The sequence below is a fragment of the Coenobita brevimanus genome, chromosome 24, assembly GCF_032717465.1.
Source record: "Coenobita brevimanus isolate Jiangsu-jjx chromosome 24, ASM3271746v2, whole genome shotgun sequence".
Lineage (NCBI taxonomy): Eukaryota > Metazoa > Arthropoda > Malacostraca > Decapoda > Coenobitidae > Coenobita > Coenobita brevimanus.
Window position 1 is genome coordinate 13,791,451 of NC_136977.1, and position 25,628 is coordinate 13,817,078.

At 41.0% G+C, this 25,628-nt stretch overlaps 1 pseudogene across 1 annotated transcript in view; it reads left to right on the forward strand.

Annotated features, from left to right (window-relative positions):
* The window catches only part of LOC145393497 (uncharacterized), a 98,175-nt pseudogene that overhangs the window by 24,783 nt on the left and 47,764 nt on the right, over positions 1-25,628 (forward strand). The window contains exon 2 of the transcript XR_013896195.1: positions 864-1,062. The product of XR_013896195.1 is annotated as an uncharacterized LOC145393497 (transcript). The remainder of the gene's footprint in view (positions 1-863; positions 1,063-25,628) is intronic.

A 25,628-nucleotide genomic window follows, 5' to 3' on the forward strand; every position in this document is an offset into this window, starting at 1 on the left:
TTCACAGCAACCATCTGCCTTTGATTTCTTCTTGTGCACAAAAGGCCACTGAAACAACATTGCTGTCGGTAAAATAACAGTGCAAGTGCTTAGCAAAGAGTGCAGTGTGTGATAGTAAGTGAAGTGATACCATACGTTTTTGTGTGGAGTGATCATAAAGGTCCCCCAGCCTTGGGGGAGACCCTTGGCGTTTACTCATATCACCTTAGAACAGACTTCAGGAGGGCATTTTTTTTTTTTTTTTTTTTTTTTTTTTTTTAAAGTTTGGTTGAAATCACTCTCCCAAACCCCATATAGCCAATATAATATTGACCTCATGATGCAATAGGTCTTCACTTGACACAACCCTATCACATAATGAGACAGGACTGTGTGTCATAATTTGTATCATGTTCTTGTATCTGGACAGATTTATTTTGACAAGGAGACTATATGAACCGGAAGGGTTGTGTGTAGCAGCCACTAAGTCTTTCTATACAGTGACATCATTGTTATCCTGTTCTCATGACTTTTGGATGATTGATTTTAAGAGAGACTTAAATCTGGAGAGGTTAGTATAACTAGCCTTCTTTAACCATTTCACTGCAGTATACATATCCAGACTTGAATAAAATATTCAGTAGGAATGAAGAATAAATAAAAAAATTATTTCACATGATTCAGGCGATTAACCACTTCATTACTAAGTAGAAAATTCATTACTAAGTAGAAAACATGTCTAGTATTAATAAGAGTTAAATGAAATGAAATACCATTGGACTGAAAGGGCTAAGTACAGTAGACTACTGTTTGAATTACCTGTAGCGTTGATAACGTACTGCTTTATGCATAAATATTTCTAACATGTTTACTTTTCTTAACAGAATATTGGGCAGCCGTGCTTGCTCTGCAAAGAGGGACAGATTTGGCCCTTCCAGTATTCCCAGGACAAAGCGTTGGCTCTGTGCAGTAACATCAACTGTGATTCTTTGCTAGAGAAGAAGCCATGGGAAAATGTAATTGATCTTGACTTGAGGACACTCATTTCTCCTCCTCCTCCTCTTCCTCCTCCTGCAGGTAATGGTGAGTTTCAAGCCATTAGTTTATGTTAAAGGGATACTTGAAAGCAATTACTGCACCTTATATTGCACAAAGTACTCAGGTTCATAAAAAAACTTAAGGGTTTTAAGAATACCGTATATCATACGGTAGACCCTCAGTTTTTACGGCTAAAATATCTGGGAATATTACCATGCAAACTGAATCGCGCCAACCATGCCATTGACACCCATGTTAGGTTGCCAATTGATAGACAGTAAAACTTCATTACAGCAAACTAATTGGGGCCCAAGCCAATCTGAAAAAAAAAGTGAAAATCCGACAAAAGCGACATCTGGACTTCCCCCAGCTGACCCTGACTTTTTCCAGTATACATATCGAAGCAATTTTCCCCATCAGATACTGAAGAAAAACCAGCAATGCGTTTCAGGCCCAAACCCAAACTCTGATATACCCTACTCAGTCAACAGAGACTGGCACTGAAACATCATAGGTAATATTATTATCCTCATAAACAATACTTTTGCTTAAAAAATGAGACAGCAAACATCACATGCAGGTAGGTGAGGTGGTGGGAGGGCAACTGACAGGCTACAGCCAAGCAGGTGGCAGCGAGCTACGCGGGGCTGGGGGAGGGCAGAGGAACAGGAGGGAGACAGACGGGTGAGGGAAGAGGAGGGGACAGGGAGGGTTACAAGCAGGGGTGGGGGAGGGTGGAGATGGGGAGGGTTACAAGCAGGGATGGGGAGGGAGACAAGATGGGGTGGGGGATGGCATGGAGAAGGGAAGGGCAGAGGGACTGGGAGGGAGAGAGGCAGGAGTGGGGGAGGGTGGGGGGATAAGGAGGGAGACAAGCCAAACTGCCCTACTAACCCGCCCCTCCCGTCTCACTCACATGCTCACTCTCTCTCTCTCTTTCACACACACACACACACACACACACACACACACACACACACACACACACGAACGAACAGCCGGAGAGAGCAGACATCCCAGCCATCGGTGCTAACCTTAATTTTTTTCAGTAACAGCTGTTTTGGTACTTAACCAACATCAAACATGGCCGAAAATGTAAACAATGAGGGACTCGAATTTCAAGGATTTGATACAAATACCAATGTCATGGACCTGATTAAAGCATTAATTATGAAGATTAGTGAACTTGAAAAGAAAGTAGATAATCTAGTGATAAAGGATGTGTCTGAAAATACGGATACTACCATACAGAGTCTGATCCAGTCCAATGAGATAGCGAATGAAGAGATTAGAAATTTGAAGCGTGAAAATGTCGAATTGAGGAGGAAACTAGAAGAGAGTACTAATAAAACGGAGAAAGTGAGTAGTGTAGTAGAAGAACATAAGGCAAAGTGGGCACATGTAGAAGAAGAACAGAAAGAAGTGGTCAGCTTAAGAGAGATCATCCAGGAAGAAAGGGAAATGAACAAGAAAGAAATGGAAGAAAATGTAGTGAAAATACTGAAGAAAAAAGAGAAAATAGTGAGAGAAACTGTAGAAAGGAACAGATGTGTGGTAGTATTTGGAAACAGGGAAGAGGAAGAAAAGGTTGGGTTCGTAAGACTCGAGAGAGACACGAACCTGGTGAGAGGAATATTAGGCAAGATTGACCCCGAAGGAGACAAGTGAGTAAAAGAAATTGGGAAAGTAAGGAGGATAGGGCCTTATAAGAAAGGGGAAACAAGACCAATGAGAGTCAAGTTTACATCAGAAAGTGTAATAAATGAGATACTTAAAGTGACCTGGAAATTAAGCAAAGAGGCGGGGATGGAAAATGTTATAATAAGATCTGAATGAAGAAGAAAGAGAAGTTTTAAAATCATTAAAGGAAGAAGTAAAGGAAAAAAATGATAAGAGGACAGAGGAAGAATGTAATACTTTTTTTTGGAGAGTATTGGATATGAAAGTAAGGAAGTGGTATTTAAGGAAATAGAAGTGAAGGAAACTAAGGGGGATGGCTGTGAAAGATCAGAAGTTGAGGAAGTGGTACGGACAGAGAGTAGGAGAGAAGAGGGTATTAAAAACGTCAAAAATAATTTGAAGGTGATATATACTAATGTTGATGGTTTCATTTGACAAGGATCGAAATTAATGATTTCTTGAGAGAACATGAACCTGATGTCATGTGCTTTGTAGAGACCAAATTAAGAGAAGATATTGATGTTCATTTGGGAGATGTTAAATACAAACTGTGGAGAAAAGACAGGAAAGAAAAAAAGGGAGGAGGAGTGATGATAGCAGTGAAGAACAACATAAACGTAGATACTGTGGAAATGGGAGAAGGCAGGGCTGAAGTGATATATATGAAATTAGAAAATGGAGAGAATGTTAAGAGAGATATGGCGGTAGTGTATGTTCCCCCAAAGATGAGAGCATGGAAGGATGACGAATACCATGAGATGTTGTCAGATATGGCTAGCTATTTGCAAAAAATAATTGAGAAAAGCAATAATATAACTTTGGTGGGTGACTTTAACTGTAAAGAGGTGAACTGGGAGGAATGGTACTCGGGAGGCGGCGAGGATTCGTGGGGCACCATGTTATTAAATATAATAATGAATAATGTGATGACGCAACGGGTCAAAGAAGAGACACGGTTTTGAGGTGAGGACACACCAGCAAGGCTAGATTTACTGTTCACCAAAGAACCCGATGTAATAGAATCATTGAAATACTGTATCTCTGTCTTTTAGGAAAAAGTGATCATGTGGTCATTGAGTTCCAGATGTTAATAGGGAACGTCGAGCCAAAAGACAAGCTTCATAGACAGGGAAGATACAACTTTGGGAAAGCAAATTTTACAGGATTGAGAAACTTTTTTGAAAATGCGGATTGGAGAAAATTCAGAGAAACGAGAGATACAGAGGAAGTGGGATATCTTTCTAGACCTCTATAATTTGGGTATAATTTGGCAGTGGAAAAATTTGTACCAAGAGTAAGAGGGAAAGAAAACAGGAAAAAGGAGTGGTTTAATAGAAGGTGTATGATAGCAAAAAAAGAGAGAGATAAGGCGTGGAACAATTGGAGAAAAAGAGGTAACAACAGAACAAAGGAAGAATATAAAAGAACAAGAAATGAATACACAAGAATACGTAGAGAAGAAGAAAGGAATTTTGAAAAAGGTATAATAGACAAATGCAAGGATGAACCCAAACTGTTTTATAAATTTGTTAATGGCAAACTGAAACAAAAGGAAGGAATCACCAAACTGAAAGTAGAAGGAGAGGTCTTTAAGGATGTGGCAATGCAAGCAGAAATAATGAACAAACGTTTCCAGTCAGTTTTCACTAAAGAAAAGGAGCTTGTGGAAGGGGAGGGAGTGATTAGAAATGTTCCGGTGATAAAAGATATAAAAGTGGAGGTACAGGAAGTGTATAAATTACTGGAAACTCAAGATGTAAGGAAAGCCCCAGGACCTGATGGAATTTCTAATTGGGTACTGAAGGAATGCAGACAACAACTGGCGGATAAAATTCACAGTTTAATCGTATGCTTACTGGAAGAGGGGAAAGTGGCACAAGAATGGAAGAGGGCAAATGTGGTACCAATTTAAAGGGAGGAAACAGGGAAGAACCCCTGAATTATAGACCAGTGTCTCTAACCAGCATGGTTGCAAAATTGTGTGAGAGAATCCTGAAAGATAGATGAATAAAATATCTGGAAGAGATGAATATTTTGGCTGAATGTCAGTTTGGATTCAGAAGTGGAAGGTCATGTGTTTCTAACTTGTTGAGCTTTTACTCAAGAGCGATTGACGTGGTACAGGAGAGAGATGGTTGGGTGGATTGTTTGTACTTAGACTTAGAGAAGGCCTTTGACAAGGCACCTCATAAGAGACTAATGCGGAAACTAGAATACATAGGAGGACTGAAGGGGAAACTTCTGGAATGGATGAGAGACTTTTTGAGAGATAGACAAATGAGGACAGTAATAAAGGATAGGATGTCTGGATGGAGGGAAGTAACAAGTGGAGTCCGTCAAGGCTCAGTGTTGGCGCCAGTAATGTTCCTGATTTACGTAAATGATATGGTAGATGGAGTGAACAGTTATGCAAGTCTGTTTGCTGATGATGTAAAGATCTTAAGGAAGGTAGAGGTTGAGGAGGATTGTAAAATACTGCAGGAGGATCAGGATAGGATACACAATTGGAGCTGGACGTGGGAAAAGAAATTTAATGTAAAGAAATGTAAAATATTGGAAATGGGTACAAGTACCAGGAGGCCATCACTGAATTATTTGTTGGGTAATGAATTAATCACAAAAATGAGAGAAGAGAAAGATTTGGGAGTGCTGGTCCAAGATAGTTTGTCACCAGAAAAGCACAATAACAAGATAGTTGGAGAGACTTATAAACTCGACTAACATAAGAGTAGTATTTCATTATATGGATGAGGAGATGATGAAAAAATTGATAGTGGCCATGATCCGCCCCAGGTTAGAATATGCAGCGGTAGTGTGGTCCCCACACAAAAAGAAAGATATAAACAAGATTGAGAGAATACAAAGAACAGCAACCAAGATGGTCCCCAGTCTGACAGACCTGTCATACAGAGGGAGGCTGGAAATCTGGATTTGCCTTCCTTAGAGGAAAGGAGAAAGAGGGGAGACATGATTGCAGTGTTCAGGACCATGGTGGGAGTAGATAAAATTGACAAAGAAGATCTGTTTGTTTGGGATAAGAGAGCAACAAGAGGACATGGAATGAAATTGAAAAAGTCAAGCTGCTTGAAGGATATCAAGAAATATAGCTTTCCTTACAGAAGTATAGACTTATGGAATAGCCTGGACAAAGAGTTCGTCCAGTCTAAAAACTTAAATGAGTTTAAAGCTAAATTTGACTTATTGAGAAACAGCGACGGAAACCAACGAGCATAGTACATTCAGTGTATATCACAATTAGGTATATTATGTAAATAATTAAGTATTTGGAACGACTTAGACAAAGAGGTGGTGCATGAGAAAAACATTCATGTGTGTAAAGGTAGACTTGATAAATGTGGATATGGAGACAGGAGAACATGAGCATTGCTCAATTCCTGTATACTACAAATAGGTAAACACACACACACACACACACACACACACAAGAGAAGACAGTGTTTTATTGGAGAGTCATGGATCAGAAATTAAGGAAGTGCTACCGGCGGAGAGAAGGAGAAAAGAGGGTATAAAAAACATCAAAAATAATTGGAAGGTGGCATATACTAATGTTGATGGTTTAATATCGGCAAGGCTAGAAATAAACGATTTTTAGAGGGTACATGAGCCTGATGTTATGTGCTTTGTAGAGACGAAATTAAGAGAAGATATTTATGTTCATATGGGAGATGGTAAATACAAACTGTGGAGAAGAGACAGAAAAGAAAAAACGGGAGGAGGGGTGATGATAACAGTGAAGAACAACATAAATGTGTCTTGCAGAGACCAAATTAAGAGAAGATATTGATGTTCATATGGGAGATGGTAAAGATAGAAAAGAAAAAATGGGAGGAGGGGTGATGATAGCAGTGAAGAACAAAAAATGTAGATGCCATGGAAATGGGAGAAGGCAGGGCCGAAGTGATAAATATGAAATTAGAAACTGGAGATAATTGCAAGAGAGATATGGCAGTAGTGTATGTTCCCCTGAAGACAAGAGCATGGAGTGATGATGAATATCAGAAAATGTTGTCAGACATGGCAAGCTATTTACAGAAAATGATTGAGATAAGTAACAATATAATTTTAATGGGTGACTTCAATTGTAAAGAGGTGAACTGGGAGGAATGAGACTCAGGAGGCAGCGAAGATTCAAGGGGCACTACATTATTAAATATAACAATGAACAATGTGATGATGCAGTGGGTCAAAGAAGAGACACGGTTCCGAGGTGAGGACACACCAGCAAGACTAGACTTACTCTTTACCAAAGAACCTGATGTAATAGAATCCTTGGAGTATCTGTGTCCTATTGGAAAAAGTGATCATGTGGTCATTGAGATCCAGATGATAGCAGGGAACATGGAGCCAAGAGACGAGCTTTGTAGGCAGGGAAGATACAAGTTTGGGAAAGCGAACTCAACAGGAATGAGAAAAATTTTCGAAAATGCAGATTGGAGGAAATTCAGAGAAACAAGAGAGAAACAGAGGAAGTGGGATATTTTTCTAGCCTTCTATAATTCGGGAGTGGAAAAATTTGTGCCAAGTGTAAGGGAGAAAGAAAACAGAAAAAAGGAGTGGTTTAATAGAAGGTGTATGATGGCAAAAAAAGAGAGAGACACGGCATGGAACAGTTGGAGAAAGAGAGGTAACAACAGAACAAAGGAAGAATATAAAAGAACTAGAAATGATTACACAAGAATTTGTAGAGAGGAAGAAAGGAACTTTGAAAAAGGTATAATAGAGAAATGTAAGGATGAACCCAAACTGTTTTATAGATTTGTCAATGGCAAACTGAAACAAAAGAAAGGAATCACCAGACTGAAAGTAGAAGGAGAGGTCTTTAAAGATGCGGCAATGCAAGCAAAAATAATGAACAAACGTTTCCAGTCAGTTTTCACTAATGAAAGTGAGTTTGTGGAAGGGGAGGGAATGACTAGAAATGTAGTGATAAAAGATATAGAAGTGGAAGTACAGGAAGTGTATAAATTACTGGAAACTCAAGATATGAGGAAAGCCCTAGGACCAGATGGAATCTCTAATTGGGTTGTGAAGGAATGCAGAAAACAACTGGCGGATAAGATTCACGGTTTAATTGTGTGTTCTCTGGTAGAGGGGAAAGTGCCTTAAGAATGGAAGAGGGCAAATGTGATACCAATTTATAAGGGAGGAAACAGGGAAGAACCCCTGAATTATAGACCAGTGTCCCTAACCAGCATGGTCACAAAATTGTGTGAGAGAATTCTGAAAGATAGATGGATAAAATATTTGGAAGAGATGAATATTTTGGCTGAAAGTCAGTTTGGATTTAGAAGTGGAAGGTCATGTGTTTCCAACTTGTTGAGTTTTTACTCGAGCGATTGACGTGCTACAGGAGAGAGATGGTTGGGTGGATTGTGTGTATTTACATTTGGAGAAGGCCGTCGACAAGGTACCTCATAAGAGACTAATGTGGAAACTAGAGCATATAGGAGGACTGAAGGGGAACCTCCAGGAATGGATAAGAGACTTTTTGAGAGACAGACAAATGAGGACAGTAATAAAGGATTGGATGCTTGGATGGAGGGAAGTAACAAGTGGAGTCTCACAGGGCTCGGTGTTGTCGCCAGTAATGTTCCTGATTTACGTATATGATATGGTAGATGGAGTGAACAGTTATGCAAGTCTGTTTGCTGATGATGCAAAAATCTTGAGGAAGGTAGAGGTTGAGGGGGATTGTAAAATACTGCAGGAGGATCTGGATAGGATACACGATTGGAGCTGGATGTCGGAAATGAAAATTAATGCAAAGAAATGTAAAATATTGGAAATGGGCAAAAGTACCAAGAAGCCATCGTTGAATTATTTGATGGGTAATGAACCATTTACAAAAGCAAGAGAAGAGAAAGATTTGGGAGTGCTGGTCCAGGACAGTTTTTCACCTGAAAAACACATTAACAAGGCAGTTAGAGAGACGTATAAACTCCTGACCAATATAAGAGTAGCTTTTCATTATATGGATGGGATGATGAAAAAATTGATAGTGGCCATGATTTTCTCCAGGTTAGAATATGCAGCAGTAGTGTGATCCCCACACAAAAAGAAAGATATAAACAAGATTGAAAGAATACAAAGAACAGCAACCAAGATGGTCCCCAGTCTGGCGGATGTCGTATAGAGAGTGGTTGGAAAAGCTGGATTTGCTTTCCCTAGAAGAAAGGAGAAAGAGAGGAGACATGATTGCAGTGTTCAGGACCATGGTGGGAGTAGATAAAATTGACAAAGAAGATGTGTTTTTATGGAATAAGAGAGTAACAAGAGGACACGGAATGAAACTGAAGAAATCAAGCTGCTTGAAGGATATCAAGAATTATAGTTTTCCTTATAGATGTATAGACTTGTGGAATAGCCTGGACAAAGAGATCGTCCAGTCTAAAAACTTAAACGAGTTTAAACATAATTTGACTTACTGAGAAACAGAGACGGGACCCCACGAGCGTAGCTCATTTCCTGTATATCACAATTAGGTTCGTTTTCGTTTCGTTTTCGTTTTTAAAGGCTCTAACGTGCTTGCATTTGTCGGCCTTGGTCACCTAATGGCAGCTGTCCATGCTACACGATCCATTGCAGCCTCCCTGTTCAATCCCTTAACCCTGAGGTCACATTTAATGACCTCGTCCCATGTCTTTCTCGGTCTACCCCTCATAACCCCACCCCCAATATTAACACTTCTCACCTTCCTCACCCAATTATCATCCCCCATCCTCTCCACATGTCCAAACCATCTCACTCTACATCTCCTCATCACAACACCAATACACTCCAGACCCATCCTACCTCTCAACTTTTCCTTCGTAAACCCAGCCCCTCCAGGCCTTGGATGCAGGGACGCACTGCACATCCACCTAATCATTGTCATTTCTGTACGTCTGAGCCTGCGAATATCTTCCTCCTTCACTGCCCAGGTCTCACTACCATACAGCATTACACTCCTAACACATGCTGCTTACAAAGACCCCTTAGCACGTAGGGAGAGTCCTCTCAATGTCAGGAGAGGCAAGAGCTCCCTGAACTTCTTTCAACCACTCTCACCCTAGCCACAGAGCTAGCTCCAGCCCCACCTCCAGCACACAACATGTCTCCCAAAATAACAAAACTCTTCCACACACTCAAGAGATTCACCTGCAAGTTCAATCCTTTCACGTTTGACAATCTCCACCTGCTCACCCCGACACGCCGTACACATAAAATCAGCATTATCTCGCAGTCTACCTCTGATACCACTACATCTCTTATGCACCCATTTATCACACACACCGCACAAGATGGAATTACTTCCCATGCCCTTGTAGCAAACTGCACATGGCCACTTTCCCTCATCTTTGACAGTACCCCCACCAACCCTAGATATCATCACTTTTGTTTTATCTGCATTTGCCACTTTCCCTCATCTTTGACAGTACCCCCACCAACCCTAGATATCATCACTTTTGTTTTATCTGCATTTACCCTTAAGCCCTTGTGCCCCATACCATCTCTCCACTTCCTAAACCTTTCCTCCGCCTCCCTTTCATTCTCTGCAATCAACACCAAATCATCAGCATACAACAACTCCCACGGGAGTCCGTTTCTAAAGTCACGTGAAAGGGCTTCAAGTACCATGATAAACAACATGGGACTCAAGACTGACCCCTGATGCACACCAACATTCACGGAAAACTCATCACTCAAATCTCCATTCACTCTTACCTTGGTATGAGCACCCACATACATAGCCATAACCACCGTAACCAGCCACTCCTCCAAGCCAAGCTTTCTCATTGCCCACTTCACCACCACTCTAGGGACTCTGTCAAAGGCCTTTTCCAAATCAACAAAAACAAAATAAAGATCCCTTCTCCTACCAATATATTTTTCCTGAAGCTGTCGAACAATGAATATAGCATCAGTGGTCCCCCTACCTGGCATAAACCCAAACTGCATCTCATCAATATCCACTCTTTCTCTAATCACACCTTCTAAAACTCTCTCCATTACCTTCATTATCTGATCTAAAAGCTTTATACCTCTATAATTTCCTCTTTCCAGGGCATCACCCTTCCCTTTATACACATTTACAATTACACTCTTCAGCCAATCATCTGGGACAACACACTCATAAATAATCCTATTTATCAGGTCAGTGACTAAACTCACCCTTATATCGCCTGAGGCCTTCAGCATTTCTGCAGTCAACCCAGACACACCTGCTGCCTTCCCCACCCTCATCCTGCCTATTGCCTCACTCACAGTAGTAGTATCAATCAAAGGCCTAGGGCCAGACACTGGATCTGCTGGCTCCAAACCTTCCCTGTCCCAGTCAAACTCCTCATTCAACAACCGGTTATAATGCTCTCTCGATGCATCTTTAACATCCTCACTGTTCACCACTACCCTTCCTTCATCATTCTTCCCACACTGCTCGCCTATAATATCCCGATTATTCCTCTTCACTTGACCTGCCACCCTAAATATCATATTTTTCCTTTCCCCATGATTTTGGTTATCAAGTAATAGTCTCTGTGACTCAGACTTTGCCCTGTATACCTCTCTTCTAGCCCTACACTTGGCAGCCAAATATTCCTCTGCTACCACCCTTCTTCCATTCCCGGAAAAGCCTTCTTTTCTCCTTAACTGCAGCTTCTACACCCTCATCCCACCACCAAGTTACTTTATGTCTTGGTGGTCCTCTTGTCCAACTGCACGTTACATCAGTAACTCTCAAGAAATTGTTCTTGAGGGCTCTGTACTGTTCATTAACGCCTCTGTCTACAGCTCCCTGTTCAGCCACCACTCTCCTCAACTCGCTGTAGAAGGCATCCCTTACTACTTGGTTTTTCAGCTTCCATATTTTCCTTCTAGGTACATAAGTCCTCTTTTTCATCACTTGTTCTTTAAGCACCGTATCACAAATCAATAGTTTGTGCTGCTGCATACACTCCTCACTTCCTATAACTTTAACATCCCTCACTAACCTCCTATCAGCCCTCCTAACCAGAAAATAATCTATCTGACTGCTAAATTAGGTAAATACACACACACACACACACACACACACACACACACACACACACACACACTCCCCCCCTCTTCTTCCCGTTCCCAACGACCCCTCGTCCCTCCTCCCTCCCCCTCCATGCTCAATGATTTTTTTTTTTTTTTTTTTTCTAATTTACTTGAAAACTGTTGGTTATATCGAAATTCCAAAAACACTTCAAGAAAGCTCATGAAATTCTGCATGGAGACATTTGCTTCATTCTCGCATAGTGTGGGCAAAATTTTGGGCTAGGATGTTGGGAAGTTATTTGAAGCTATATTTATATGTGAACAAGTTTTATTCTCACTGCATTTCTGCACTTTTATTCATCAGTTTTGTGTTTTTATTAGCCTGTCGTATAGTATAACACCACTGAAGATGATGGTATGCAATTTATACCAATATAACTAATTTCCAAGGTCAAAGTTGGCTGTGGAATTTTTTTCTTTGTGCTCGGGCAGAAGCCTCCATAGCTGGGATGGAAGAAGGATGAGGGGAGAAGAGAGGGGATGGGGGGAGGACCTGGAGAGCTGTGTACACCACCACATCTGCGTTCAGGTGTGCTCGTTTCAAACCTAGGGAGAGGGAAAACACTTACAAAATACTTTATTGTTACAACTTAATTTTAAACACTTTTTATATACTGTACCATACACTTTGTACACCTTATTATTTACAATCTTACAAACTTAAGATGTTCACTTTGTATATTTCACTATCACTCATCATCCTCGGACTTTTATCGATACATAAGAATTTAGTCTGGTCGGCTTCTCAACTCCGATAAAAGCGAATTGCGGAATAGTGAAGTCCATTATATTGAGGTTTTACTGTAGTGAAATCCCAAAATTTTCTCAGAGTCCCCTTTCGGGCCTCTTGATCATAATTAACAGTCATTGTAGTACACACACAAACATCACTAGGCTTTAAAAAAATGGTTCAATACAGTGTACAAAGTGGTGATCACTTACCATGACAGGGGACAGAGCAATGTTTGAGTGTCAGAGGGGGGGTGGTATCTTCAGATGATGACTTATCTACCTAGAGGTAGGTGGAAAAACTATTTCGATAGCATAAAAAAACAAACAGAAAAGAAAATACATAGTAAGTGGTGGCAATGAGGTGAGACTAGAGGAAGGCAGTGAGCAATGTGTGTGTGTGTGTGTGTGTGTGTGTGTGTGTGTGTGTGTGTGTGTGCGTGCATGTGTGTGTATGTGTGTGTGTGTGTTCTTACCTAATTGTATCTTTACAGGAATGAGTCAAGCTCGTACTGTCCTGTGTCTTAAACCATATTTATCGTACATATCCTTAAATTTGTGAATTGTTTTGGCACACACTATTTCATTCGGTAGTGCATTCCACTGATCAATTGCTCTGTTTGGGAAACTGAATTTCCCTACTTCTTTATCACCTCTCTTCTTATGCAGTTTTTTGCAGTGTCCTCTTGCTGATGCTTCCCCATAGGTTAAGTAATCATTTATGTCTATTTTCTCCTTCCTTGATATGCATTTATATAGCATTATCATGTCACCTCTTTTCCTTCTCTCCTGTAGTGTTGGTAGATTCAGTTTATTTAGTCTTTCTTCGTAGCTTAGATCCCTTAAGCTTGATACCCATCTTGTAGCGGCCCTTTGAACTTTTTCAATCTTGTCTGTGTTTTTTGAGATGAGGACTCCAGACTACTGATGCATACTCCATGGTTGGTCTGATGAATGATGTTATTAGCCTTCTTAGCATGTCTTCATTTATGTATGTGAATGCTATTCTCATATTGGCAGGCAGTGTATACATGTTCTGTGTATACATGTGTGTGTGTGTGTGTGTGTGTGTGTTTACCTCTTTATATTATGCAGGATTTGAGCTAAGCTCATGTCGTCCTACCCTGAGTGATATATTGATCCAACTTTGAAAGCATGGAAATTCATTGCACAAACCACATTTTCATCCAAATTATACTATTTGGTCATACTTTTATATGGAAAGCTATATTTTCTAATAACACCCGAGCAAGTTGGTATCACTGATTTAAAAGTGTCCTTTCATTCTTTCCTCATCCCTTAACGTGTAATCTCTCTGGGTGTTCTGTGTATCATGCATGCACTTATACATCATTATCATGTCTCATATTTCTTTTCTCTTCTTTCTTGTAATATAATCAATTTCAGCCTTTCTAGTCGCTCTTCATACTGCAGTTTCCTTAAGCCTAGTATTGTATATGTTGGAAGTCAGGTTTAATTCCTCAAGCTTGGTATTGTTTTTGTTGGAAGTCAGGTATAATTATTCCTCGGTACGAAGGAAAAGGTAAAAAAGAAGTGTGTGGTAATCACAGGGGCATTGTCTTGGTGTAATAGGAAAAGTACACTCGACCCTCCATTTCCCAGACTAAAAGGGGGGGAAGACCAGTCCTGGAACCCCAAAAGTCCGGGCATAGCAAAAGTCTGGTCCCACATACCATTCCCTGTACTTTTACCTTACTTTGTCCAAATTCTCCAATATTGTCAGGCAATTATTCCGATATGCTAGAGCATTCTGGAATGTAGGCTACCTATACCAACATAACTAACACACACTACATAAAATAATAACACTGTCACAATAACATAAGTATAAATGCAGTACATACTGAGTATGGAAGTTAAGAAGTCACTGCATGATAGTATTGTGATCCCTACCCTGATGTATGGAAGCGAAGCATGGACCTCTTCAGAGGGGAACAAGTCAAGGGTGAGAACAGTGGAAATGAGTTACTTGAGAGGAGCATGTGGAGTGACATGGAGGGACAGGTTGACGAATGAAGAAGTGAAGGAATGTTGTGGAGTGGATGTGGATGTGGTTGAGAAAATTAGGAGAAATACACTGAGGTGGTTTGGACATGTGGAGAGACTGGAGAATGAAATATTGACTAAGAGAGTGTATGTAGGTGAAGTGGAGGGAGGGAGAGGGAGAGGAAGACCGAGGATGAGGTGGAGGGATGGAGTTGAGAGGTATATGAGGGAGGTGGTAGTGAGTTGGGGAGAGGGCAGTCAAATGGTGGGTGACAGAGCGAGTTGGAGGCGTTGTGTCTGAGGCCACCCTTCGCGGGAATAGGGCGTCGGGCTGTAGATAGATTGATAGCATAAATATAAATATAAATAATGCCATGAGTTGGAAGGAACCAGTTGGATGAAGCAGGAAGGAGGCTATGATGCTTTTCGTGTCTGAAAATATCTTTTTGTGTGTGTTACAAATGGCCTTTATCGGGTCTAGACTTTGCTAGTATTATACTGTGTTTTGCAGCAGACTGCTTGTAGATTTCTATGAGGGAATAATGGCCGGACTTGTGTGGGCATGTGTCAGGCATTTGATAATGTTGCCCGGCCTCAGCATATGTCCGTAAAATCCGAAATCTGGGAAATTGGGGTACAGGAAATGGAGGGTCGAGTGTATATGGTAAATTCTCATCTTAAATGTCAGGACCAACTGCATAGCCCCGGGCTCCTACGCTCCTCATGGGGCAACGTAGGATTGGATGATGGATGGTTGGATGAAGATACTTATTGACAGAGTTAGGGAGATAACAGAGTAATTAGTTGGAGAAGAACAGGGAGGTTTTAGGAAGGGAAGAGGTTGTGTAAATCAGATATTCATCCTTATGTCTTTCATGGAAAAGTTTCTAGAGTAGGAAAAGAAGTTGTATGTGGCTCTCATGAATTTGGAGAAAGCATATTACAGAGTGGATTCACAAGGAATGTGGAAAATAATAAAATATTAAGAATATAAGGAGTGAAAGGGAAGTTGTTGAATGCCGTGAAGAATATGTATGAGGGTGCTAAGGCTGCAGTGCGTGTAGATAGTGAATTGAGTGAATTTTCCTATGTGAATGTTGGATTGAAACAAGGATGTGTCATGTCTCCATGGTTGTTCAATCTGTATATGGATGGTGTAATAAAAGAGGTACAAGGTAGGGCAGTGGATGTTGGAATGGCCCTCGTGAGAGAGGGCAGCATTTGGAAACTTTCTGTACTGTTGTTTGCAGATGATACTGTATTGTTAAGTGAAGACGAAGGAGAACTGCAAGGCTTGGTGAATGAGTTTGAGAGAGTGTGTAAGAAATGGAATCTAAAGGTGAATGTAGGGAAGAGTAAAGTTATGGTCTTCAAGAGAAATGAAGTCACTGAATGTACAGTGAGGTTGGATGAGGAGGAAATGGAAAATGTGAGTGCATTTAAGTACTTGGGTAGTGTGATGAGTATAGGTAGCGTGATGAGGAAGAAATGCTTGAAAGAGTGCAGCAAGGAAGAAAGGTTGCTGGTTCTTTGAAAGCAGTGATAAAGAAATAGGGAAGTGAGCTTGGAAGTAAGAAAGTCACTGTGTGATAGTATTGTGATACCAACTCTAATGTATAGAAGTGAAGTTTGGACCGAGTTGGAAGGACACAAGTCATGAGTGAGAGCAGTGGAAATTAGTTATTTGAGAGGAGCCTGTGGAGTTACATGGAGAGACAGACCGACACATGAGAAAGTGAAGGAGTGTTGTGGTGTTGATGTGGATGTGATAGAAAGTGTTAGGAGAAATACACTGAGGTTATTTGGCCATGTGGAGAGGATGGAGAGTAAGAGATTTATGAGGAGAGTGTATGTGAGTGAGGTGGGGGGGGAAGGGGGGGCTGGGGTGAGATGGAGGGATTGAATGGAGAAGTATATGAGAGAGGGGGGTGTGAGCTGGGGGGAGGGCAGTGAAATGGCGGGGAATAGAGTGACATTGAGGTGATTTGTTTGTGGTCACTCCTTACAGGATTGAGTGGTCTAGAAATAGATTGATTGATGTTTCTTTAAGTGAGGAGACCACACTGCAGTTGCATATTCCAGCCTTGCACACCAATTGTCATTATCAACTTACCTAACATTTCTTCAATAATATAATAAAATGCCTTTCTTATATTCATCAGTAGATTATACGTTCCACTAGTTATCTTATGTACAGTATAGGCTTCTCTTGAGATAATCTCTGCTGTATTATTCTCCAGAGTCTTTCTAGTGAGTAGCTTTGTTTATATCTTTGTTTTCCATTTTGTAATCTCTAGTTGGTCTTCCCTTACGTATTCCTATCTCATTTATATTACGTTTCTATCTATCTGTATATCTATTGCCAGATTCCTTAATCCAGTGTTAAAATCAGTCTTTCATAACTGGCTCTATTTATGTAGTTGATCTAAAACATCCATCAGTGCTTTACAACTCTTTTCATCTGCAGTTTTCTTCTTGATTTTTACATCATCAGCAGACATTTTCATACATGATCGAACTTCGTTGGGCATATCATTTACATATCTCAGGAACATAATGGGGGCTGCAACTACTCCTTGGGGTGCTGGACTTATCACTTCCTTCCATGTTGAAAGTTTGTCTGTAAATTCTCATCTGTCTGCTGGTGAGGTAACTCCTCATCCATTTCAATAAAACACCTTTTGCATCACCAATATTTTAAAATTTCCAAATGAACCAGCCTCTCATATTGTACTCTACCAAATGCTTTCCTGAAATCCAAATAAATACATTCCATCCACCCATCTCTTTCCAGTAACACATTAATCTCTTTCTTAAAAACACAAGTTTGTGAAGAGTGAAATACCTTCTCTGAAACCAAAGTGTCTAGAGGTTATCATCATATTTTTCTGTAATTGAGCAACCTGTCTCTTTCTTATGATATTTTTCTTACAATTTATAAAATATTTGCAAGAGATACTGGTCTGTAGTATAACCCCAAGGCTGCAGCGGGCTCTGAGTTACATCATGCCCTGGTGCAGCTACTTTGGAAAAAAATCAGTCATTTTCAACTCATGTTTGTTTATACTTAGACACAAAACGTAAAAGAAAAAGCACATGCATCAGAAGTCTACTTACCTTTGAGTGTATTTGTGAAGAGGTAGAGCCTTTTACAGCGTCGTGGGAACAGGGTGAAGAGAGGTCATTTATGGCTGTTTTTTTTTTAATCACTCTGAGTCAATGGCCACCTCGCCACTCATACCTTGTGCTCGCCACCAGCCTCCCACTCCATTCTTAGTAGCATCAGCTCACTTTACTCACCAATTATGTACACTTTTCTTTCCTTGGTTATTTCTCTTGGTGCCTCAAAATCATGACTTTACACAAATATATAGAATAATATGATGTGATCATATACCGTGAAAAATAACACGATGGTGAATATTGCTAAACTTATGTAAATATTGCCAAACTCAGTATAATTATATTTTCTTTCATTTTCTTGGTTATTTCACTTGACCTTCAAAATCATAACTTTTCAATCATAATGGAATAATATTATGTGATCATATACCGTGAAAAACAACATAATAGTGAATATTGCTAAACTTATCTAAATAACGCTAAACTCAACATGATAATTATATTTTCTTTCATTTTCTTGGATATTTCACTTGGCACTTAAAAATCATAACTTTTCAATCATAATTGAATAATATTATGTGATCATATACTGTACTGTGAAAAGTTACGTAATAGTGAATATTGCTAAACTTATACAAATAATACTGAACTCAGCATGATAGTTATATTTTCTTTCATCATCTTGGTTATTTCACGTGGCATTTCAAAACCATGACTTATCAGTCATAACTGAATAATATTATGTGATCGTAAACTGTGAAAAACAACGTAATAGTGAATAATGCTAAACTTAGGTATATTATACTAAACTGAACTTGATAATTATGTAGCTTACATCAATAATTTTCATTTCACTTATTTTTTAGGCACTCACACTGACTTATTTTACACTAGTGGTACCCGGCAATGCTGGGTGACTCAGAAAACCACTGTGTGGCAACTCTGTGCTTGGGAGGGCTGATTTGTACCGCATTCCCGCCAAAATCAAAGGCACAAAATTTGAAATCAAAGGGTGCCGTCTGAAAGGTCTGTAGCAGGCTATTGATAGGTCCGCGTCAGAGGCTCTTAGCAGCCAAGGGGTTAATGGGTCTTTCCTGCTGCAACTCATATGTTGGTACTGTATTTGCACCCTTCCAGTCCCTTGGCTAATCTCCCTTTGTTGGAGAACATTGTAGCTATCATCTTGTACAGTATGTTGATTTAACTAACTCTTCAGCACATTCCTTGATTTCTCAACCAGAGATGTTATTAGGTCTCATGGATTTGATTTCATCCACATTTTTCCTCAACTCCAACAGTTTATCAGGTTCAGATTTTACCTCATTTATTTTATTTACCACATCATTGTGATTTATTTTTGTAGTAGGTTGGGGCACATACCATCCACTCACTGAATGTAATGCTGCTTTCCTCTCTTCCTTCCTTCCTCTTCTGTCTTTCTTTCCTTCATTCTTTTCTCTTCCTTTTGCCTATGGGTGACTTTACACTCCCTCTTCCATCTTCCATTCCTTCATTGTTTCCTCTTCCTTCTGCCTGTGGGTAATTCTACACTGAGTGACAAGCCAAATGGTTTCCTGTACACCAGGACACCATTTACTAAGCTAGGTGGTAACCATATAACCAAATTACGGCACCTAGTACTATTAAGCACATTATGGAAGACTGCATTGCACACAATCACCTACGCCAACAACGCAACATACACTCTTTGAGAGCTCTGTGGGAAAGCCTGGTCTCGGCCGTGGCCTTCCTAAGGGACTTGGGGCTGTTCAGCCAGACTGCCTAGGGAACAACTACTACTACTACTACTACCTAGTGGTTTAGTGAGTAATTAGGGTGCTCCAATCAGATTGAGCTTATGGAGACTTATATCCAAGAGGTGGTTGGAGTTTATTGCTCATGTAATGACAATCAGGGATGAGTGAGGCTGGTATCTCTCAACTTAAATGTCAGGACCAACTTGCCTAGCCCCGGGCTCTTGCACTGCTTGTGGGGCAGCATAGGATTAGATGATGGATGGATGGTTTTCTGATCTCAGAAAATCATCCTCCTTTTACAAATGTTGTCTGGAATTTGTCATTCATAATCTCACACACATCTTCTTCTCTTTCATATTCTTTATCATCATCTTTTCATCTTACAATTCTCTCTTTACTTTTAATTTTTCTGTTTATATACCTGTAAAACAATTTTGGATCACTTCCACACTTATCCACTATATTCTTTTCATATTTAGCTACTTCTCTTCTAATCCTCACATAATCACATGTAAAATTTTTTCTCTCTCCCATGCTGATTTATTTCTAGTTTTCCGTAACACATTCCAAGCCTCGTTCCTCATATCCATTGCTACTTTACATCTGTCATTAAACCTTTCCTTTTCCTTCTCATATTTATCTCTGTATTTGGGAACAAATTTGCTAACACCCTCAGTGTATGGTTTTTTAAATTGAAAGTATTTATTTTACACATCCTTTGCTTCATTAATCTCTCCAGTCATATTCCCTGAAAATTTTTCTCGAAGCATTTCATCCAGCATTGCTATAATTATACTTATTTTCCTCATGCTTTTTTATTTCATCTTCTGTCCGGTTTATAACCTCAACTTGATTTAGTATATGATTATTCTTACCTAGGGGACAACAGTACTTTATATTTTGAATATCATTTGGATCTTTTGTGAAAACAAGATCTAACCTTGATGGCTCATTGTCAGTTATTGTTTTTGTACCATACTTTCCTTAATGTATTGGATCAATAAGTTCCGGTTCTTTGTTGCCACCACATGTAATTTATAACCCCATGTATTGGTATATTCACAGGTAACCTGTTTACAATTAAAATCTCCAGTTAATATCAGTCTGTTTCTGAATATCAGTCTGGTACTGAAGTAAGGTTCACAGAATTTCCATGTGAGAGAAAGAAATGTAGCATTTGACCCCACCAAAATGTCAGTTGTTTACATATTTTTCTACCACATATTACTGGTTATGGTCTTTCTGAGGGGAAGGAGGGAGTGGGAAGATGGGATAGTGAGAGAATGGGTAGGGTAAGTAGAGGCAGGGTAGTGTACAAAAAGTCAGTGAGGATAGGAAAAGGCATGAAAAGATAGGAAGCAGGAAGGCAGGTTAGAGTAAGGAGGAGCTGGGTAGGACAAGGGGAGGTATGATAAAGTAAGGAGAGACAGGGTAGGGCAAGGAGAGGCATGATGGGGTAAAGAGAGACAGGGTGAGGCAAGAGAGACAGGGTAGGGAAAGGAGAAGTAGGGTAGGGTAAAGAGTGGCTGTGTTGGGAAGGTCAAGGCAGAGTAGTGTTGGAAAAGTCAGGGCAGAATAAGGAGAGGCATGAAAAGATAGGAGGATGGAAGGCAGGGTAGACTAAGGAGAGGCAGGGTGGGGTACGGAAAGGAAGAGTGGTGTAAGGAGAGGCAGGTTAAGTCAAGGAGAGGCAGTGTAGGGAAGGGTAGGAAAAGGCATGGCAGGAAATATCCAGGGTAGAGTAGGGAGAGGCAGGGTTGTGTGCTCCAATTTTAGCTTTTTTCTCCTCACTTCCACCTCCTCTCCTTTGGAGATGGTGCCAAACGTGTCACTGGGTCCTACTGGCACTGCTTGGCGTGCTACCCACCAGGTTGGGCAGGAGAAAGAGAGAGTAGTTGGGAAAAACAAGACAGTGTAGTACCTCTGTGGTGGCCAGTGGGTGCCTGAGTGATGTTACACATTCAGCCATAGGTAGGAATAATTAAGTACAAAATATGTGAAGGTTTCTTTGGGCCAAGACCAAGGTCCAGGCATGTGGTGGCTTGTTGAGTGGGGCAGTTCAGTCAGTTCACGCATGTGGTGAGAGCGTGGAGGCCTTGGAAATGTTCAATTATCTTGGTAGTGAAGTCCATAATAATGGTAGGTCAGACAGTGAGATTATTCATTGCATCAGTCTGCCTGGGATTATGAATTTACTTTTTTTTTTTTTTTTTTTTTTTTTTTTTTTTTTTTGGTCCAACTCTGGGCATAGGCTTCACAGCTTGTTCCCAAGGCCCAGTAGTCCTCCTGCATATCATACACCTCCACATGTCACCACTTCGGCGATGACACCCACCGTCCATATTGAATACTATACATGCTAGGGCTGTCTGATACAGGACTGGTGTATTGGTATTGGGGGGGGGTATTTTTACGGCATGTTGGCGGGTCTTCTGGTAGATCAGTAAAGTCTGTCTTTAGTAAATTGAAATCCTTAAACTGTTCCCTGCCCCAGTGGATATTTGAACCAGGGTCTGGTAGGACTGCATCTTCAAGGCATTAGTGCTCCTTGTCTTATCTTAGTCTGTGACTGTGGGATATGGACACTAAACAGTGATTTGAAGTGGCAAACTGAGTCCTTTGGTATCAAGTGCCTGTCAGGATTGTTGGATATTGCTTATACAACCAGGTGCCTAATGAGCAACTACTTTATGAGTCTGAATTTAGGCCTGTTACCCACATAATATCAGTGCCAACCCCAGTTGTATGAGCATGTGGCCTGTTTTCCCAAGGTTGATCCTGTTCACAGGGTAATCTCTCTGAAAGTTACCCCAGGGTGGAGGAGACCAAGGGGAAGGCCACAGAGCTCGTGGCTGGAGAAGGTTGGTAGTTCCTGTCAAGAGATATTTAGAGAGGAGACTGTCGGGAGAGTCGCACAAAGGGACTTTTGTGGGTGGCGTTGGAGGTTGAGTCAGGCTATGTGCCCCCTGGCGAATGCCTCCACATGGTGGTGATGATGACGATGATGATGATGAGTTGGCTGTGTGCCCCCTGACACTTGCCCCCACATGATGATGACGAGTTAGACTGTGCCCCCAGTCTTTTCCCCCTACATGATGATGATGATGATGATGGGTTAGGCTATGTGCCCCCTGGCATTTGCCTGCAAATGATGATAATGATGGTGATGATGAGTTAGGCTGTGTGCCCCCTGACATTTGACCCCGCATGATGATGATGATGATGATTTATGTGCCTCCTGACATTTGCCCCCATATGATGATGATTTATACAACCCCTGGCATTTGCCCCCATGTGATGATGATGATGATTTATGTGCCCCCTGGCATTGCCTCCACATGATGATGGTGATGATGATTTATGTGTCCCCTGGCATTGCTCCCATATGATGATGATGATGATGATTTATGTGCCCCCTGGCATTTTCCCAACATGATGATTTATGTGCCTCCTGGCATTTTCCCCCCACATGATGATGATGATGATGATTTATGTGCCCCCTCCCATTTACCCCCATATGACGATGATGATGATTTATGTGCCCCCTGGTATTGCCCCCACATGATGATTATGATGATGATTTATGTGCCCCCTGGTATTGCCCCCACATGATGATTATGATGATGATTTATGTGTCCCGTAGCATTTGCCCCAATATGATGATGATGATGATGATGAGTTATGTGCCCTCTGGCATTGGCCCCCATGTGATGATGATGATGAGTTATGTGCCCCCTGGCATGTACCCCCATATGATGATGATGATGATTTATGTGCCTACTGGCATTTGCCCCCACATAATGATGATGATGATTTATGTGCCCCTTGCCATTTGCCTCCACGTGATGATGATGATGATTATATGTGCCCCCTGGCATATACCCCTACATGGTGATGATGATGGTTTATGTGCCCCCCAGCATTTGCCCCCATATGATGATGATGATGATGACGATTTATGTGTCCCCTGGCATTTGCCCCCACATGATGATTATGATGATGATTTATGTGCCCTCTGGCATTTGCCCCTGCATGATGATGATGATGATGATTAATGTGCCCCCTGGCAATTGCCCCCACATGATGATGATGGTGATAATGAAAAATGTTGGTCCTAGTAGGCTATTGAGTAGAGAAATTACTGACAGTATGAGTGGGAACTTTTGTTGTAAAGATGTATTTGCATGTGAAGTGGAGCTTATATTTTTGAAGACCCAAATGGGTGAAAGGGATGTGGCACATTTTTATGGGATTTTCTTCTATAGATGGTTCTCATATATTTTTCTTTTCTTATTATTGAATCTTCCTACCCCACCTTTTAGTGATGGATGGTGATGATGATGATGATGATTATGATTATTATTATTATTATAATATGGTTGGATACTTAGTGACAGAGTTAGGAAAATAAGAAAGGAATTAGTTGGAGAAGAACAGGGAGGCTTTAGGAAGGGAAGAGGTTGTGTAGATCAGATATTAATTCCTAGATCTTTAGTGGAAAAGTTTCTAGAGAAGGGAAAGAAATCGTTTGTGGCCTTCTTGGATTTGGAGAAAGCAATTGACAGGGTGGATAGACAAGGATTGTGGAAAGTATTAAGAATATATGGAGTAGAGGGGAAGTTGTTGAATGCTGTGAAGAGTATGCATGAGGGTGCTAAGGTTGCAGTGTGTGTGGATAGTGAACTGAGTGAATTTTTCTATTTGAAGGTTGGGTTGAAACAGGGATGTGTCATGTCTCCATGGTTTTTCAATTTGTACATGGATGGGGTTATAAAAGAGATACAAGGTAGGGCAGTGGATGTTGGAGTGGCTCTAATGAGAGAGGGCAGTGTTTGGAAACTCCCTTTACACTTGTTTGCAGATGATACTGTATTGTTAAGTGAAGACAAAGGGGAACTGCAAGGCTTGGTGAATGAGTTTGAGAGAGTATGTAAGAAACAGGATCTAAAGGTGAATCTAGGGAAGAGTAAAGTTATGGTCTTCGAGACAAGTGAAGTCAGTGAATGTACAGTGAGGTTGGATGATGAGGAAATGGAAAATGTGAGTACGTTTAAGTATTTGGGTAGTGTGATGAGTAAGGATGGAAGTTTGGAGAGTGAAGTGCTTGAAAGGGTACAACAAGGAAGAAAGGTTGCTGGTTCCTTGAAAGCAGTGATAAGAAACAGGGAAGTGAGCATGGAGGTGAAAAAGTTATTACATGACAATATTGTGATACCAACTCTAACATATGGAAGTGAAGCTTGGATGTTGTTGGAGGGACACAAGTCTAAGAGTGAGAGCAGTGGAAATGAGTTATTTGAGAGGAGCCTGTGGAGTCACATGGAGAGGCAGACTGACAAATGAGGATGTCAAGGAGCATTTTGGCGCGGATGTGGATGTGACGGGAAGCGTTAGGAGAAACACATTGAGATGGTTTGGCCATGTGGAGAGTGAGAGACTGATGAGGAGAGTGTATGTGAGTGAGGTGGAGGGGGAGAGAGGGAGGGGGAGGCTAAGGATAAGATGGAGGGATGGAGTGGAGAGGTATATGAGAGATGGGGGTGTAAGTTGGGAGCAGGGCAGTGAAATGGTGGGGGACAGGACGACGTGGAGGCGATTTGTTTGTGGCCTCACTGTATGGGATTAATGTGTCTGGCAATAGATAGATAGATTTTGTGGTAGGTGTGGGCACTCACCATCCACTGCTGCTTTGGGTGTCTGCCCTTGCTGTCTTCCATCCCTCCTCTTCTGTCTTTCTTTCCTGCATTCTTTCCTCTTTCTCCTGCCTATGGGTGACGTTACACTCCCTGTTCTGTCTTTCCTTCCTTCATTCTTTCCTCTTCCTTCAGCCAATGGGTGGCCCTACACTGGTGACAAGCCAAATGGTTTCCTGTACACCAGGAAACCATTTACTGTGCTGGGTGGTAACCATATAACCAAATTATGTCACCTGGTGGTTTAGTGGGTAATTAAGGTGCTCCAGTCGGATTGAGCCTGTATAGGTTTACATCCAAGGGGTGGTTGGGATTTATTGCTCACATAATGCCACTGAGGGATGAGTGAGGCTGGGCATTCTCATCTTCAATGTCAGGACCAACTTGCTTAACCCTGGGTTCCTCCGCTCCTCATGGGGCAACATAGGAATGGATGATGGATAGATGGATTGTTTATTATTTTCATTATTATGCGAAATAATGTGATTCGTGAAAGATGTGGAGTGAGGAAGTCTGTGGACACAAGAATTGAAGTGAGTGT